General features: G+C 48.2%; 1 protein-coding gene across 2 annotated transcripts in view; it reads right to left on the reverse strand.

Annotated features, from left to right (window-relative positions):
• F8 (coagulation factor VIII) overlaps positions 1-19,647 on the reverse strand; it is a 424,604-nt gene that overhangs the window by 200,340 nt on the left and 204,617 nt on the right. The gene's annotated exons all lie outside the window — the stretch shown is intronic.

Consider the following 19,647-nt stretch of genomic DNA (forward strand, 5'->3'; position numbering starts at 1 on the left):
TTCAGCCTCTGTCTAAGCTTTTCCCTTTTTTAAACTGGGGGTGGGGGCGTTACTGTGCAATAAATGTGTAATGTATGGTGCATTTGTAGAGTGCTGCTTGTCACCTGTTTGGATATCAGGGCGCTGACTAGGTGAGAGTAGGTGTGCGGTGAGTCTAGGTCTGAGTAGAGGTAGTCTTGATGGTCCTGCAAGAAGACTAACTGAAGAGCCGGGTCTCCAGCTTCTTGCGGAAGTGAGGAGGAGGCCCTGATGTGTTGGGGAGGAGGAGTCGTTCCAGGATTTGTCAACTTGGTAAGAGAATGACGGACACCCGTTCTGCTTCTGTGGATGTGGGGTGTGTGCACCAGTGAGAGTGATGCTGAGCAAAGCTATCCCTGCAAATAGTAATGCAGGAGTATTTATTGAATGAACAGCAAGCTGTATGTTCCCAAAAGGTTAGAAACCTTGCAGTTGCTGAATGAGACTCCAATGAGTTCTAGTAAAGCTAAAGAAGACCCCCAGATTCTTTTAGTAAAGAAGATCCCCAGATTCTATTAGTAAAGAAGACCCCCAGATTTTATTAGTAAAGATGACCCCAGATTCTAGTAGTAAAGAAGACCCCCAGATTCTAGAAGTAAAGAAGACCCCCAGATTCTATTAGTAAAGATGACCCACAGATTCTAGTAGTAAAGATGACCCCCAGATTCTAGAAGTAAAGATTACCCCAGATTCTAGTAGTAAAGAAGACCCCCAGATTCTAGAAGTAAAGATGACCCCAGATTCTAGTAGTAAAGAAGACCCCCAGATTCTATTAGTAAAGATGACCCCAGATTCTAGTAGTAAAGAAGACCCACAGATTCTAGTAGTAAAGATGACCCCCAGATTCTAGAAGTAAAGATGACCCCCAGATTCTAGTAGTAAAGATGACCCCCAGATTCTAGTAGTAAAGATGACCCCAGATTCTAGTAGTAAAGATGACCCCCAGATTCTAGTAGTAAAGATGACCCCAGATTCTAGTAGTAAAGATGACCCCCAGATTCTATTAGTAAAGATGACCCCTGTTGGAGAGGTCTTGTGAAGGGGCCGCTCCCTCCCCGCATAATAAGGCCCGAACACCGGCTCTCCCGGTGTCTCCAGAAGAACCACTCCGGCAACCTGCAACCCGTCCCCAACGGGACGCCTGCTCCCGAACACCCCGACATCGGCTGGCCCGGGCCTCCATCAGCAGCATTGCCCCGGCCCAGCCCCCATCTTGAACACTGCACCACAAGGCAGCGTGGCCTCAGCTCGACCCCAACCCTGGGCCTGACCAGGCCCCGACATCGAGGCACCACCATCCACCCAGGAGGTGAAGAGACCACTTGGCAGGTCAATGGGAGAGAGGAGTGTCAATGGCTCTCCCCCGCCAGGTGCTGATCGCCCCCGGTCTCCCCGGGCGCTGGCTCCACCCCCCTGCTGGGTGTCTTGACTCCCTCATCCCGGACCTCCCGACCTCCAGGCGCGAGGGTCCGGACATCAAAGGAGGCCAGACCTATAACTGGGGCAGCTCCAGAGCAGGAAGGCAGTTGTATCCTGGAGTCGAGAGACACCTTGAAGAACTCATCCTTGACGGACTGCTGGCGCTGCCGCAGCCCTGCCCTGTGAATCATCGTTCCTGCCTGCTGGCGCTGCTGCGGCCCTCTGCAACCTACACCTTCGTCGGGACCTGCTGGTGCTGCCGCGGCCCATCCTTGTAAACCATTGTTCCTGCCTGCTGGCGCTGCCGCGGCCCTCTGCAACCTACACCTTCGTCGGGACCTGCTGGCGCTGCCGCGGCCCATCCTTGTAAACCATCGTTCCTGCCTGCTGGCGCTGCCGCGGTCCTCTGCAACCTACACCTTCGTCGGGACCTGCTGGCGCTGCCGCGGCCCATCCTTGTAAACCATCGCTCTTGCCTGCTGGCTCGGCCGCGGCCCTTCTCAAACTGAGACTTATCATCCTAGCCAGCTGGCGCTGCCGCGGCCCGACCTTCCAGAACTCCGAGCTCGAGGATTGTGAGCTCCCCCTCTTGCCACGCCCGTACCGGACCGGTACCAAGACTGTCCCGCTACCCCTTTTCCCCTTCAGAGACTAGAATTGAGGGGACCCTCGTGTCCTGAACTCCCTGTATCGCTGATAACCTTGCTCCAAGAATCGTATATAAAGAGTGTTGACTTCATCCTCGTGTGGTGTCCATCTGTGGGGGGGAAGTTACTTGTCTGTACGATCCCTGGAGACGGTCCTCACCGGAGGCCTCTCCCCTGTCCTCGGCCGACCCTCCGGGTCCCCGTCTAACATTGGTGGCCAGCGGCACGATCCGAACCAACGCGTAATCGTACAGAGAGTAACTCACCCCACGACTCAACCACAATGTCAACAAAAGAGAGCGGAACCACAGAAAACTTCCAGATGGAGAAACTAGAAGAGTACAACCACAGAGAGCTAAAACAATTTTGCATGGAACTAGGCATTGCTACCACAGGACTGAGCACGAAAGAAGACTTCAAAAAGGCCCTGGAATCTTGGGCGGAGACGGGTACGGCCGTACCCCAAAACCAAAACCTCGAGGCGCCGGAAACGAACACCACTCCGACAGAAGGAAGGAAATCGGGTCTCTCCCCGGAGGAGATCCGAGAACGTGAAAAAAGCCGACTCCATGAATTGGAGCTGCGCGACTTCGGTTGGACGGAGAACTGAAATTGGCGGAACAAAAAATAACATTGGAACACTTGCGGCTCCGAGAGGAGCGGGAAGAGAAGCAAAGACAGAGGGAGTTAGAAGAGAAAAAACTAGCCTACGAACATGAGCGCAATCTAGCAGAAATAGAGCTTCGGAAACAGAATAAAGATCTCGGGGTGCCCGAGCGCCCTAACACTCCTGGCACTACAGACCCTAAAGTCCACATCCCCAAGGATGTCGTCAGAGAATATTACCGGAACGACGATATCCAGCAATGGTTCAAAGCCTATGAGATAGCCATGACCTCCCACCGGATTTCCCGAAGTGACTGGGGAGCCGGGTTATGGGGGAGGTTCGTCAACGAAGGGCGAGATGCCCTGCTGCAACTCCCGGACCTTCAGATGACCTCCTACGACCACATGAAGGCCGCCCTCCTCACTCGATACGGACTCACGCCTGAGATGTACCGCCAGCGGTTCCGCGACTGCAAACGGATCCCGGGTACAACTAGGGTGGAGTACGTGAACTTTTTCAGCAGAGCATTCGAGGGGTGGATCAAGGGCAGCCAAGTAACCACATACGAACAACTCTTTAACCTCATTGTGTGGGAGCGCCTCTCCAACAATTGCTTCGTCGAGCTCAGGCAGCACCTCCTCGACAGTAAACTGACTAAACCTCGGCAACTCGCCGCCGAAGCTGACCGATGGGAAAGCACCCAAGTTGCCCGAAATGGGCCCAGCGAGCCAAACAGAACCAACCAAGGTCCCCATCGCCCCCGAGGAGGAGGAGGCCAGGGTCGGGGCAGAGACGCCGTCCCGTCGGGGCAGAGACGCCGTCCCGGCGGCTCCCGCAAGCAACACCCCGCCCCCGGCCGGCAGGGGAAACCCCCCGATGCGTCCAGGGTTCCGAGCAAACGTTAATTGCCACCGGTGCCAGCGGCCCGGCCACTATGCCAACGACCCTAATTGCCCGAAGAACCAGAATCCTATACCCCGCCAGGTCACTACCGCCGCCCTGGGAGAAGAGCAAACCCCAGAGGATTATGAAGAGTACGAGCCGGACCAGCCCGAGTGGGAACCAGCCGCCATGTCCCTGGTCTGCCTAGGGGAAAGAGACATGATTCCGCGGGCCCCCCTACCCGCCAATACGAGAAAATACAGCCAGTGGGTCAACATAAATGGGCGCCAGGCTGAAGCCCTACGCGACACCGGGGCCAGTGTGACGGCAGTCCGCTGTCACCTGGTAACCCCGGAGCAGATCTTGCCGAACGTCCTTTGCCCCGTCCGGTCAGCCGACAACTCAGAAAGCCTGTGTCGGATGGCCTGCGTCCCCTTCGAGAGGGGAGGAGTGTCCGGAATGCTGAAGGTGACTGTCCGTGATGATGCCCCAGTGGACTGCCTCCTGGGGAACGACCTCGAAAGTTCCCCCTGGGCAGCCGTCGAAAGAAGAGAGCACCTGGGGATGTTGGGCCTCCCTGAATGGGCCTGCATAACGACCCGGTCCATGGCCGCCCGCGCCATCTCCAGTCCCGAAGAACCCGAATGGCCAGAACCTCCTCCCTCGATCGTCCCGGAGGGAGGCGCCCTAAGCGCCAATCCCCCAGAGCAAAACAAAGAAGAGCCCGTTCAACTCCAGGACCTTCCCGAACTGGCCCAGTGGCGTCAAGAGGGTGGTCCCATCCGGGAACAATTCCGACAAGAACAGAAGACCTGTCCCTCCCTCGAGGGACTCCGGCAGAAAGCCCTCGCCCAGAGCGCAGGAGACACCGCAGGGGCCCACTGGATTTATTGGGATAATGACCTGCTCTACAGTGAGGAAAGAATCGCTGAGCTGGGGGCCAGTCGGGTGCTGGTGGTGCCCCTCCGCTTCAGAGACTTCCTTTTGAACTTGGCACACGATGTCCCCCTTGCTGGGCACTTGGGGCAAGACAAAACATACAGCCGCCTGGTAACCCACTTCTACTGGCCCAAAATGCGAAATGATGTCTCCAACCACTGCCGGGCCTGCCCCACCTGCCAAGCCAGCGGGAAGAGCGGCCGAAAGATTAAAGCACCCTTGCAACCCTTTCCCGTCGTCACCACCCCGTTCGAACGGGTAGGAATAGACATTGTGGGGCCCCTAGACCCCGAACGGCCCAGGGGCACCGGTTCATCCTAGTCCTGGTGGACCACGCCACCCGCTATCCCGAGGCCATTCCTCTTCGGACCGTGACAGCACCCGTGGTAGGCCGAGCCCTAATGGGGATCTTCTCTCGAGTGGGCTTCCCCCGGGAAGTCGTCAGCGACAGGGGCACGAACTTTATCTCAAAGTACATGAGGTCTCTCTGGCAACAGTGCGGGGTCACCTACCGGTTCACGACCCCCTACAACCCGCAAGGAAACGGACTGGTCGAGCGGTTTAACCGCACCCTCAAGGGAATGATCATGGGCCTGGAGGAACCCCTACGTCGCCAATGGGACGTGCTGCTCCCGTGCCTCCTCTTCGCCTATCGAGAAGTTCCCCAGAAATCCCTCGGCTTCAGTCCCTTCGAGCTCCTGTACGGACACCCCGTCCGGGGCCCCCTCAGCCTGGTCAAGGAAGGATGGGAGATGGCCCCCCAGAAGACACCTCCGGACGTATATAAGTATCTCCTGACCCTCCGCAACCAGACCCGGCGATTCAGGGAACTCGCCAAAGCCAACCTTGAGGCCAGTCAGGAGGACATGAAGAAATGGTACGATCAGCATGCCTCCTCCATCGAGTTCGAACCAGGCCAGCAAGTCTGGGTGATGTCTCCAGTCGAATCCTGTGCCCTGCAGGACAAATGGACAGGACCCTTCAAGGTGATAGAACGCAAGGGCCCTGTCACCTACCTAATAGACATGGAGTCCTCCCGGAACCCCCTGCGAGTCCTCCACGCTAACAGACTCAAACCCCACTTCGTACGCTCGGAACTCAGCCTACTGATGGCAACGGATAGTGGGACGGAAGAAGACTCCGAGCCCCTCCCTGACCTACTGAGGAAAAAGATGGCTCAGTGGAAGGGGTCAGACTCTCCGAGGCCTTGTCCCCGGAACAACGCCAAGACTGTCGGGCTCTCCTGATACAATTTGCAAACCTGTTCTCCCTCACCCCAGGGGTCACCCCTGGTGCCTTCACGACGTGGACACTGGGTATAGTCCACCTATTCGACACAGGGCGTACCGAGTGCCAGATCAGGGTGCGCACCTGCATCCAAGACGAAGTCTCCAAAATGCTGGCCCTAGGAGTGATCGAACTATCCGACAGACCCTGGGCCAGCCCAGTCGTACTGGTCCCCAAGGCTGCTGCACCGGGCGCTGCCCCCGAGCTCCGGTTCTGTGTAAACTATCGGGGCCTGAACGCTGTTACCCGAACCGATGCTCACCCCATCCCCCGAGCGGATGAGCTGGTTGACCGCATGGGGGCTGCCCGCTACCTGAGCCTCTTCGATCTAACAGCGGGCTACTGGCAAATCGCCTCACCCCCAGGGCCCAAGAACGATCCACCTTCTCTACCCCGGATGGCCACTACCACTTCAAAGTGATGCCATTCGGCAGGAAAAACGCTCCAGCTACTTTCCAACGACTCGTGAACCAGGTACTGGCGGGCCTCGAAGAATTCAGCGCCGCCTACCTGGACGATATCGCTGTGTACAGTCGTCACTGGGCAGACCATCTTCACCACCTCCGAGAAGTCCTGCACGCCCTCCAACAGGCCGGCCTCACCATCAAAGCCAGCAAATGTCAGATTGGCCAGGGGTCCGTGACCTACCTTGGACACCAAGTGGGGAGCGGTCTGGTGGCCCCCCTTCAGCTCAAGATCGCTGCCATCCAGTCCTGGCAACCTCCTGTCACCCAAACCGAGGTCCGGGCCTTCCTAGGGCTCACCGGATACTACCGGCGGTTTGTAAAGGACTATGGCAGCATTGTGGGGCCCCTCACAGAACTCACATCCAAGAAAAACCCCAAAACCGTCAACTGGACTCCGGACTGTCAAGCGGCCTTCGAGAAGTTGAAGGCCGCCATGTGCACCGCCCTCGTGCTCCAGGCCCCCGACTACAGCCGGGAATTCATCGTCCAGACGGACGCCTCAGATCATGGCGTTGGGGCAGTACTCTCTCAACTCAACGCCGAGGGAGTCGATCAACCAGTGGCCTTCATCAGCCGACGCCTGCTGGCCCGAGAACAGCGCTGGAGCACCATCGAGCGGGATGCCTTCGCAGTGGTATGGGCCCTCAAGAAACTCCGGCCCTACCTCTTCGGTACCCATTTCAGGGTACAGACAGACCACAGACCCCTGCAATGGCTAATGCAGGTGCGGGGGGAGAACCCAAAACTGTTGCGCTGGTCCATCTCCTTGCAGGGGATGGACTTCTCTGTGGAGCATCGCCCTGGCCAGGATCACGCCAACGCGGACGGCCTGTCATGCTTTATCCGCCTCGGCGAGGAGAGTACCCAAGAGGATGGGTGACTCTCCCTGCCTTCAGCTGGGGGGGACGCATGTTGGACAGGCCTCGTGAAGGGGCCGCTCCCTCCCGGCATAATAAGGCCTGAACACCGGCTCTCCCGGTGTCTCCAGAAGAACCACCCCGGCAACCCACCGAAGCAACCTGCAACCCGTCCCCAACGGGACGCCTGCTCTCGAACACCCCGACATCGGCTGGCCCGGGCCTCCATCATCAGCATTGCCCCGGCCCAGCCGCCATCTTGGACACTGCACCATGAGGCCGCGTGGCCTCAGCTCGACCCCAACCCTGGGCCTGACCAGGCCCCGACATCGAGGCACCACCATCCACCCAGGAGGTGAAGAGACCACTTGGCAGGTCAATGGGAGAGAGGAGTGTCAATGGCTCTCCCCCGCCAGGTGCCGATCGCCCCCGGTCTCCCCGGGCGCTGGCTCCACCCCCCTGCTGGGTGTCTGGACTCCCTCATCCCGGACCTCCCGACCTCCAGGCGCGAGGGTCCGGACATCAAAGGAGGCCAGACCTATAACTGGGGCAGCTCCAGAGCAGGAAGACAGTTGTATCCTGGAGTCGAGAGACACCTTGAAGAACTCATCCTTGACGGACTGCTGGCGCTGCCGCAGCCCTGCCTTGTGAATCATCGTTCCTGCCTGCTGGCGCTGCCGCGGCCCTCTGCAACCTACACCTTCGTCGGGACCTGCTGGCGCTGCCGCGACCCATCCTTGTAAACCATCGTTCCTGCCTGCTGGCGCTGCCGCGGCCCTCTGCAACCTACACCTTCGTCGGGACCTGCTGGCGCTGCCGCGGCCCATCCTTGTAAACCATCGTTCCTGCCTGCTGGCGCTGCCACGGCCCTCTGCAACCTACACCTTCGTCGGGACCTGCTGGCGCTGCCGCAGCCCATCCTTGTAAACCATCGTTCCTGCCTGCTGGCGCTGCCGCGGCCCTCTGCAAACCTACACCTTCGTCGGGACCTGCTGGCACTGCCGCAGCCCATCCTTGTGAACCATCGCTCTTGCCTGCTGGCTCGGCCGCGGCCCTTCTCAAACCGAGACTTATCATCCTAGCCAGCTGGCGCTGCCGCGGCCCGACCTTCCAGAACTCCGAGCTCGAGGATTGTGAGCTCCCCCTCTTGCCACGCCCGTACCGGACCGGTACCGCTACCCCTTTTCCCCTTCAGAGACTAAAATTGAGGGGACCCTCGTGCCCTGACCTCCCTGTATCGCTGATAACCTTGCTCCAAGAATCGTATATAAAGAGTGTTGACTTCATCCTTGTGTGGTGTCCATCTGTGGGGGGGAAGTTACTTGTCTGTACGATCGCTGGAGACGGTCCTCACCGGAGGCCTCTCCCCTGTCCTCGGCCGACCCTCCGGGTCCCCGTCTAACAACCCCAGATTCTAGTAGTAAAGATGACCCCCAGATTCTAGTAGTAAAGATGACCCCCAGATTCTATTAGTAAAAAAGACCCCCAGATTCTAGTAGTAAAGAAGACCCCCAGATTTTATTAGTAAAGAAGACCCCCAGATTCTAGTAGTAAAGAAGACCCCCAGATTCTATTAGTAAAGAAGACCCCCAGATTTTACTAGTAAAGATGACCCCAGATTCTAGTAGTAAAGAAGACCCCCAGATTCTATTAGTAAAGAAGACCCCCAGATTCTAGTAGTAAAGAAGACCCCCAGATTTTATTAGTAAAGATGACCCACAGATTCTAGTAGTAAAGATGACCCCCAGATTCTAGAAGTAAAGATGACCCCAGATTCTAGTAGTAAAGAAGACCCCCAGATTCTAGAAGTAAAGATGACCCCCAGATTCTAGTAGTAAAGAAGACCCCCGGATTCTATTAGTAAAGATGACCCCAGATTCTAGTAGTAAAGAAGATCCACAGATTCTAGTAGTAAAGATGACCCCCAGATTCTAGAAGTAAAGATGACCCCCAGATTCTAGTAGTAAAGAAGACCCCCAGATTCTAGAAGTAAAGATGACCCCAGATTCTAGTAGTAAAGAAGACCCACAGATTCTAGTAGTAAAGATGACCCCCAGATTCTAGAAGTAAAGATGACCCCCAGATTCTAGTAGTAAAGAAAACCCCCAGATTCTAGAAGTAAAGATGTCCCCCAGATTCTAGTAGTAAAGATGACCCCCAGATTCTAGAAGTAAAGAAGACCCCCAGATTCTAGTAGTAAAGAAGACCCCCAGATTCTAGTAGTAAAGATGACCCCCAGATTCTATTAGTAAAGATGACCCCAGATTCTAGTAGTAAAGATGACCCCAGATTCTAGTAGTAAAGATGACCCCCAGATTCTAGTAGTAAAGATGACCCCCAGATTCTATTAGTAAAGAAGACCCCCAGATTCTAGTAGTAAAGAAGACCCCCAGATTTTATTAGTAAAGAAGACCCCCAGATTCTAGTAGTAAAGAAGACCCCCAGATTCTATTAGTAAAGAAGACCCCCAGATTTTATTAGTAAAGATGACCCCAGATTCTAGTAGAAAAGAAGACCCCCAGATTCTATTAGTAAAGAAGACCCCCAGATTCTAGTAGTAAAGAAGACCCCCAGATTCTAGTAGTAAAGAAGACCCCTAGATTTTATTAGTAAAGATGACCCCAGATTCTAGAAGTAAAGATGACCCCCAGATTGTATTAGTAAAGATGACTCACAGATTCTAGTAGTAAAGATGACCCCCAGATTCTAGAAGTAAAGATGACCCCAGATTCTAGTAGTAAAGAAGACCCCCGGATTCTAGAAGTAAAGATGACCCCCAGATTCTAGTAGTAAAGAAGACCCCCAGATTCTATTAGTAAAGATGACCCCAGATTCTAGTAGTAAAGAAGACCCACAGATTCTAGTAGTAAAGATGACCCCCAGATTCTAGAAGTAAAGATGACCCCCAGATTCTAGTAGTAAAGAAGACCCCCAGATTCTAGAAGTAAAGATGACCCCAGATGCTAGTAGTAAAGAAGACCCACAGATTCTAGTAGTAAAGATGACCCCCAGATTCTAGAAGTAAAGATGACCCCCAGATTCTAGTAGTAAAGAAGACCCCCAGATTCTAGAAGTAAAGATGACCCCCAGATTCTAGTAGTAAAGATGACCCCCAGATTCTAGAAGTAAAGATGACCCCCAGATCCTATTAGTAAAGAAGACCCCCAGATTCTAGAAGTAAAGATGACCCCCAGATTCTATTAGTAAAGATGACCCCAGATTCTAGTAGTAAAGACGACCCACAGATTCTAGTAGTAAAGATGACCCCCAGATTCTAGAAGTAAAGATGACCCCCAGATTCTAGTAGTAAAGATGACCCCCAGATTCTAGAAGTAAAGATGACCCCAAGATTCTAGTAGTAAAGAAGACCCCCAGATTCTAGAAGTAAAGATGACCCCCAGATTCTATTAGTAAAGATGACCCCAGATTCTAGTAGTAAAGAAGACCCATAGATTCTAGTAGTAAAGATGACCCCCAGATTCTAGAAGTAAAGAAGACCCCCAGATTCTATTAGTAAAGAAGACCCCCAGATTTTATTAGTAAAGATGACCCCAGATTCTAGTAGAAAAGAAGACCCACAGATTCTAGTAGTAAAGATGACCCCCAGATTCTAGAAGTAAAGATGACCCCAGATTCTAGTAGTAAAGAAGACCCCCAGATTCTAGAAGTAAAGATGACCCCCAGATTCTAGTAGTAAAGAAGACCCCCAGATTCTATTAGTAAAGATGACCCCAGATTCTAGTAGTAAAGAAGATCCACAGATTCTAGTAGTAAAGATGACCCCCAGATTCTAGAAGTAAAGATGACCCCCAGATTCTAGTAGTAAAGAAGACCCCCAGATTCTAGAAGTAAAGATGACCCCAGATTCTAGTAGTAAAGAAGACCCACAGATTCTAGTAGTAAAGATGACCCCCAGATTCTAGAAGTAAAGATGACCCCCAGATTCTAGTAGTAAAGAAAACCCCCAGATTCTAGAAGTAAAGATGTCCCCCAGATTCTAGTAGTAAAGATGACCCCCAGATTCTAGAAGTAAAGAAGACCCCCAGATTCTAGTAGTAAAGAAGACCCCCAGATTCTAGTAGTAAAGATGACCCCCAGATTCTATTAGTAAAGATGACCCCAGATTCTAGTAGTAAAGAAGACCCACAGATTCTAGTAGTAAAGATGACCCCCAGATTCTAGAAGTAAAGATGACCCCCAGATTCTAGTAGTAAAGAAGACCCCCAGATTCTAGAAGTAAAGATGACCCCCAGATTCTAGTAGTAAAGATGACCCCCAGATTCTAGAAGTAAAGATGACCCCCAGATTCTAGTAGTAAAGAAGATCTCCAGATTCTAGTAGTAAAGATGACCCCCAGATTCTATTAGTAAAGATGACCCCAGATTCTAGTAGTAAAGATGACCCCCAGATTCTAGTAGTAAAGATGACCCCCAGATTCTATTAGTAAAGAAGACCCCCAGATTCTAGTAGTAAAGAAGACCCCCAGATTTTATTAGTAAAGAAGACCCCCAGATTCTAGTAGTAAAGAAGACCCCCAGATTCTATTAGTAAAGAAGACCCCCAGATTTTATTAGTAAAGATGACCCCAGATTCTAGTAGAAAAGAAGACCCCCAGATTCTATTAGTAAAGAAGACCCCCAGATTCTAGTAGTAAAGAAGACCCCCCAGATTCTAGTAGTAAAGAAGACCCCTAGATTTTATTAGTAAAGATGACCCCAGATTCTAGAAGTAAAGATGACCCCCAGATTGTATTAGTAAAGATGACTCACAGATTCTAGTAGTAAAGATGACCCCCAGATTCTAGAAGTAAAGATGACCCCAGATTCTAGTAGTAAAGAAGACCCCCAGATTCTAGAAGTAAAGATGACCCCCAGATTCTAGTAGTAAAGAAGACCCCCAGATTCTATTAGTAAAGATGACCCCAGATTCTAGTAGTAAAGAAGACCTACAGATTCTAGTAGTAAAGATGACCCCCAGATTCTAGAAGTAAAGATGACCCCCAGATTCTAGTAGTAAAGAAGACCCCCAGATTCTAGAAGTAAAGATGACCCCAGATTCTAGTAGTAAAGAAGACCCACAGATTCTAGTAGTAAAGATGACCCCCAGATTCTAGAAGTAAAGATGACCCCCAGATTCTAGTAGTAAAGAAGACCCCCAGATTCTAGAAGTAAAGATGACCCCCAGATTCTAGTAGTAAAGATGACCCCCAGATTCTAGAAGTAAAGATGACCCCCAGATCCTATTAGTAAAGAAGACCCCCAGATTCTAGAAGTAAAGATGACCCCCAGATTCTATTAGTAAAGATGACCCCAGATTCTAGTAGTAAAGAAGACCCACAGATTCTAGTAGTAAAGATGACCCCCAGATTCTAGAAGTAAAGATGACCCCCAGATTCTAGTAGTAAAGATGACCCCCAGATTCTAGAAGTAAAGATGACCCCCAGATTCTAGTAGTAAAGAAGACCCCCAGATTCTAGAAGTAAAGATGACCCCCAGATTCTATTAGTAAAGATGACCCCAGATTCTAGTAGTAAAGAAGACCCATAGATTCTAGTAGTAAAGATGACCCCCAGATTCTAGAAGTAAAGAAGACCCCCAGATTCTATTAGTAAAGAAGACCCCCAGATTTTATTAGTAAAGATGACCCCAGATTCTAGTAGAAAAGAAGACCCCCAGATTCTATTAGTAAAGAAGACCCCCAGATTCTAGTAGTAAAGAAGACCCCCAGATTCTAGTAGTAAAGATGACCCCCAGATTCTAGAAGTAAAGATGACCCCCAGATTCTAGTAGTAAAGATGACCCCCAGATTCTAGAAGTAAAGATGACCCCCAGATTCTAGTAGTAAAGAAGACCCCCAGATTCTAGAAGTAAAGATGACCCCCAGATTCTATTAGTAAAGATGACCCCAGATTCTAGTAGTAAAGAAGACCCATAGATTCTAGTAGTAAAGATGACCCCCAGATTCTAGTAGTAAATAAGACCCCCAGATTCTATTAGTAAAGAAGACCCCCAGATTTTATTAGTAAAGATGACCCCAGATTCTAGTAGAAAAGAAGACCCCCAGATTCTATTAGTAAAGAAGACCCCCAGATTCTAGTAGTAAAGAAGACCCCCAGATTCTAGTAGTAAAGAAGACCCCTAGATTTTATTAGTAAAGATGACCCCAGATTCTAGAAGTAAAGATGACCCCCAGATTGTATTAGTAAAGATGACTCACAGATTCTAGTAGTAAAGATGACCCCCAGATTCTAGAAGTAAAGATGACCCCAGATTCTAGTAGTAAAGAAGACCCCCAGATTCTAGAAGTAAAGATGACCCCCAGATTCTAGTAGTAAAGAAGACCCCCAGATTCTATTAGTAAAGATGACCCCAGATTCTAGTAGTAAAGAAGACCCACAGATTCTAGTAGTAAAGATGACCCCCAGATTCTAGAAGTAAAGATGACCCCCAGATTCTAGTAGTAAAGAAGACCCCCAGATTCTAGAAGTAAAGATGACCCCAGATTCTAGTAGTAAAGAAGACCCACAGATTCTAGTAGTAAAGATGACCCCCAGATTCTAGAAGTAAAGATGACCCCCAGATTCTAGTAGTAAAGAAGACCCCCAGATTCTAGAAGTAAAGATGACCCCCAGATTCTAGTAGTAAAGATGACCCCCAGATTCTAGAAGTAAAGATGACCCCCAGATCCTATTAGTAAAGAAGACCCCAGATTCTAGAAGTAAAGATGACCCCCAGATTCTATTAGTAAAGATGACCCCAGATTCTAGTAGTAAAGAAGACCCACAGATTCTAGTAGTAAAGATGACCCCCAGATTCTAGAAGTAAAGATGACCCCCAGATTCTAGTAGTAAAGATGACCCCCAGATTCTAGAAGTAAAGATGACCCCCAGATTCTAGTAGTAAAGAAGACCCCCAGATTCTAGAAGTAAAGATGACCCCCAGATTCTATTAGTAAAGATGACCCCAGATTCTAGTAATAAAGAAGACCCATAGATTCTAGTAGTAAAGATGACCCCCAGATTCTAGAAGTAAAGATGACCCCCAGATTCTAGTAGCAAAGAAGACCCCCAGATTCTAGAAGTAAAGATGACCCCCAGATTCTAGTAGTAAAGAAGACCCCCAGATTCTATTAGTAAAGATGACCCCCAGATTCTAGTAGTAAAGAAGACCCCCAGATTCTAGAAGTAAAGATGACCCCCAGATTCTAGAAGTAAAGAAGACCCACAGATTCTATTAGTAAAGACGACCCCCAGATTCTATTAGTAAAGATGACCCCCAGATTCTAGTAGTAAAGATGACCCCCAGATTCTATTAGTAAAGACGACCCCCAGATTCTACTAGTAAAGATGACCGCAGATTCTATTAGTAAAGATGACCCCCAGATTCTATTAGTAAAGAGGACCCCAGATTCTATTAGTAAAGATGACCCCCAGATTCTATTAGTAAAGATAACCCCCAGATTCTAGAAGTAAAGATGACCCCCAGATTCTAGTAGTAAAGATGACCCTCAGATTCTAGAAGTAAAGATGACCCCCAGATTCTATTAGTAAAGATGACCCCAGATTCTAGTAGTAAAGATGACCCCCCAGATTCTAGTAGTAAAGATGACCCTCAGATTCTAGTAGTAAAGACCCCCAGATTCTATGAGTAAAGATGACCCCCAGATTCTAGAAGTAAAGATGACCCCCAGATTCTAGTAGTAAAGATGACCCCCAGATTCTATGAGTAAAGATGACCCCCAGATTCTATGAGTAAAGATGACCCCCAGATTCTATTAGTAAAGATGACCCCAGATTCTAGAAGTAAAGATGACCCCAGATTCTAGTAGTAAAGAAGACCCCCAGATTCTAGAAGTAAAGATGACCCCCAGATTCTAGTAGTAAAGAAGACCCCCAGATTCTAGTAGTAAAGAAGACCCCCAGATTCTATTAGTAAAGAAGACCCCCAGATTTTATTAGTAAAGATGACCCCAGATTCTAGTAGAAAAGAAGACCCCCAGATTATATTAGTAAAGAAGACCCCCAGATTCTAGTAGTAAAGAAGACCCCCAGATTCTAGTAGTAAAGAAGACCCCTAGATTTTATTAGTAAAGATGACCCCAGATTCTAGAAGTAAAGATGACCCCCAAATTGTATTAGTAAAGATGACTCACAGATTCTAGTAGTAAAGATGACCCCCAGATTCTAGAAGTAAAGATGACCCCAGATTCTAGTAGTAAAGATGACCCCCAGATTCTAGAAGTAAAGATGACCCCCAGATTCTAGTAGTAAAGAAGACCCCCAGATTCTATTAGTAAAGATGACCCCAGATTCTAGTAGTAAAGAAGACCCACAGATTCTAGTAGTAAAGATGACCCCCAGTTTCTAGAAGTAAAGATGACCCCCAGATTCTAGTAGTAAAGAAGACCCCCAGATTCTAGAAGTAAAGATGACCCCAGATTCTAGTAGTAAAGATGACCCCCAGATTCTAGAAGTAAAGATGACCCCCAGATTCTAGTAGTAAAGAAGACCCCCAGATTCTAGAAGTAAAGATGACCCCCAGATCCTATTAGTAAAGAAGACCCCCAGATTCTAGAAGTAAAGATGACCCCCAGATTCTATTAGTAAAGATGACCCCAGATTCTAGTAGTAAAGAAGACCCACAGATTCTAGTAGTAAAGATGACCCCCAGATTCTAGAAGTAAAGATGACCCCCAGATTCTAGTAGTAAAGAAGACCCCAGATTCTAGAAGTAAAGATGACCCCCAGATTCTAGTAGTAAAGATGACCCCCAGATTCTAGAAGTAAAGATGACCCCCAGATTCTAGTAGTAAAGATGACCCCCAGATTCTAGAAGTAAAGATGACCCCCAGATTCTATTAGTAAAGATGACCCCAGATTCTAGTAGTAAAGAAGACCCATAGATTCTAGTAGTAAAGATGACCCCCAGATTCTAGAAGTAAAGATGACCCCCAGATTCTAGTAGTAAAGAAGACCCCCAGATTCTAGTAGTAAAGAAGACCCCCAGATTCTAGTAGTAAAGAAGACCCCCAGATTCTATTAGTAAAGATGACCCCCAGATTCTATTAGTAAAGATGACTCACAGATTCTAGTAGTAAAGATGACCCCCAGATTCTCGAAGTAAAGATGACCCCAGATTCTAGTAGTAAAGAAGACCCCCAGATTCTAGAAGTAAAGATGACCCCCAGATTCTAGTAGTAAAGAAGACCCCTAGATTTTATTAGTAAAGATGACCCCAGATTCTAGAAGTAAAGATGACCCCCAGATTGTATTAGTAAAGATGACTCACAGATTCTAGTAGTAAAGATGACCCCCAGATTCTAGAAGTAAAGATGACCCCAGATTCTAGTAGTAAAGAAGACCCCCAGATTCTAGAAGTAAAGATGACCCCCAGATTCTAGTAGTAAAGAAGACCCCCAGATTCTATTAGTAAAGATGACCCCAGATTCTAGTAGTAAAGAAGACCCACAGATTCTAGTAGTAAAGATGATCCCCAGATTCTAGAAGTAAAGATGACCCCCAGATTCTAGTAGTAAAGAAGACCCCCAGATTCTAGAAGTAAAGATGACCCCAGATTCTAGTAGTAAAGAAGACCCACAGATTCTAGTAGTAAAGATGACCCCTAGATTCTAGAAGTAAAGATGACCCCCAGATTCTAGTAGTAAAGATGACCCCCAGATTCTAGAAGTAAAGATGACCCCAGATTCTAGTAGTAAAGAAGACCCCCAGATTCTAGAAGTAAAGATGACCCCCAGATTCTAGTAGTAAAGAAGACCCCCAGATTCTATTAGTAAAGATGACCCCAGATTCTAGTAGTAAAGAAGACCCACAGATTCTAGTAGTAAAGATGACCCCCAGATTCTAGAAGTAAAGATGACCCCCAGATTCTAGTAGTAAAGAAGACCCCCAGATTCTAGAAGTAAAGATGACCCCAGATTCTAGTAGTAAAGAAGACCCACAGATTCTAGTAGTAAAGATGACCCCCAGATTCTAGAAGTAAAGATGACCCCCAGATTCTAGTAGTAAAGAAGACCCCCAGATTCTAGAAGTAAAGATGACCCCCAGATTCTAGTAGTAAAGATGACCCCCAGATTCTAGAAGTAAAGATGACCCCCAGATCCTATTAGTAAAGAAGACCCCCAGATTCTAGAAGTAAAGATGACCCCCAGATTCTATTAGTAAAGATGACCCCAGATTCTAGTAGTAAAGAAGACCCACAGATTCTAGTAGTAAAGATGACCCCCAGATTCTAGAAGTAAAGATGACCCCAAGATTCTAGTAGTAAAGATGACCCCCAGATTCTAGAAGTAAAGATGACCCCCAGATTCTAGTAGTAAAGATGACCCCAGATTCTAGTAGTAAAGAAGACCCATAGATTCTAGTAGTAAAGATGACCCCCAGATTCTAGAAGTAAAGTTGACCCCCAGATTCTAGTAGCAAAGAAGACCCCCAGATTCTAGAAGTAAAGATGACCCCCAGATTCTAGTAGTAAAGAAGACCCCCAGATTCTATTAGTAAAGATGACCCCCAGATTCTAGTAGTAAAGAAGACCCCCAGATTCTAGAAGTAAAGATGACCCCCAGATTCTAGAAGTAAAGAAGACCCACAGATTCTATTAGTAAAGACGACCCCCAGATTCTATTAGTAAAGATGACCCCCAGATTCTAGTAGTAAAGATGACCCCCAGATTCTATTAGTAAAGACGACCCCCAGATTCTACTAGTAAAGATGACCCCAGATTCTATTAGTAAAGATGACCCCCAGATTCTATTAGTAAAGAGGACCCCAGATTCTATTAGTAAAGATGACCCCCAGATTCTATTAGTAAAGATAACCCCCAGATTCTAGAAGTAAAGATGACCCCCAGATTCTAGTAGTAAAGATGACCCTCAGATTCTAGAAGTAAAGATGACCCCCAGATTCTATTAGTAAAGATGACCCCAGATTCTAGTAGTAAAGATGACCCCCCAGATTCTAGTAGTAAAGATGACCCTCAGATTCTAGTAGTAAAGACCCCCAGATTCTATGAGTAAAGATGACCCCCAGATTCTAGAAGTAAAGATGACCCCCAGATTCTAGTAGTAAAGATGACCCCCAGATTCTATTAGTAAAGATGACCCCCAGATTGTATTAGTAAAGATGACTCACAGATTCTAGTAGTAAAGATGACCCCCAGATTCTAGAAGTAAAGATGACCCCAGATTCTAGTAGTAAAGAAGACCCCCAGATTCTAGAAGTAAAGATGACCCCCAGATTCTAGTAGTAAAGAAGACCCCCAGATTCTATTAGTAAAGATGACCCCAGATTCTAGTAGTAAAGAAGACCCACAGATTCTAGTAGTAAAGATGACCCCCAGATTCTAGAAGTGAAGATGACCCCCAGATTCTAGTAGTAAAGAAGACCCCCAGATTCTAGAAGTAAAGATGACCCCAGATTCTAGTAGTAAAGAAGACCCACAGATTCTAGTAGTAAAGATGACCCCCAGATTCTAGAAGTAAAGATGACCCCCAGATTCTAGTAGTAAAGAAGACCCCCAGATTCTAGAAGTAAAGATGACCCCCAGATTCTAGTAGTAAAGATGACCCCCAGATTCTAGAAGTAAAGATGACCCCCAGATCCTATTAGTAAAGAAGACCCCCAGATTCTAGAAGTAAAGATGACCCCCAGATTCTATTAGTAAAGATGACCCCAGATTCTAGTAGTAAAGAAGACCCACATATTCTAGTAGTAAAGATGACCCCCAGATTCTAGAAGTAAAGATGACCCCCAGATTCTAGTAGTAAAGATGACCCCCAGATTCTAGAAGTAAAGATGACCCCCAGATTCTAGTAGTAAAGAAGACCCCCAGATTCTAGAAGTAAAGATGACCCCCAGATTCTATTAGTAAAGATGACCCCAGATTCTAGTAGTAAAGAAGACCCATAGATTCTAGTAGTAAAGATGACCCCCAGATTCTAGAAGTAAAGAAGACCCCCAGATTCTATTAGTAAAGAAGACCCCCAGATTTTATTAGTAAAGATGACCCCAGATTCTAGTAGAAAAGAAGACCCCCAGATTCTATTAGTAAAGAAGACCCCCAGATTCTATTAGTAAAGAGGGCCCCAGATTCTATTAGTAAAGATGACCCCCAGATTCTATTAGTAAAGATAACCCCCAGATTCTAGAAGTAAAGATGACCCCCAGATTCTAGTAGTAAAGATGACCCTCAGATTCTAGAAGTAAAGATGACCCCCAGATTCTATTAGTAAAGATGACCCCAGATTCTAGTAGTAAAGATGACCCCCCAGATTCTAGTAGTAAAGATGACCCTCAGATTCTAGTAGTAAAGACCCCCAGATTCTATGAGTAAAGATGACCCCCAGATTCTAGAAGTAAAGATGACCCCCAGATTCTAGTAGTAAAGATGACCCCCAGATTCTATTAGTAAAGATGACCCCCAGATTGTATTAGTAAAGATGACTCACAGATTCTAGTAGTAAAGATGACCCCCAGATTCTAGAAGTAAAGATGACCCCAGATTCTAGTA

The sequence above is a fragment of the Lissotriton vulgaris genome, chromosome 10, assembly GCF_964263255.1.
Source record: "Lissotriton vulgaris chromosome 10, aLisVul1.2, whole genome shotgun sequence".
In the NCBI taxonomy this organism is placed as follows: Eukaryota; Metazoa; Chordata; class Amphibia; order Caudata; family Salamandridae; genus Lissotriton; species Lissotriton vulgaris.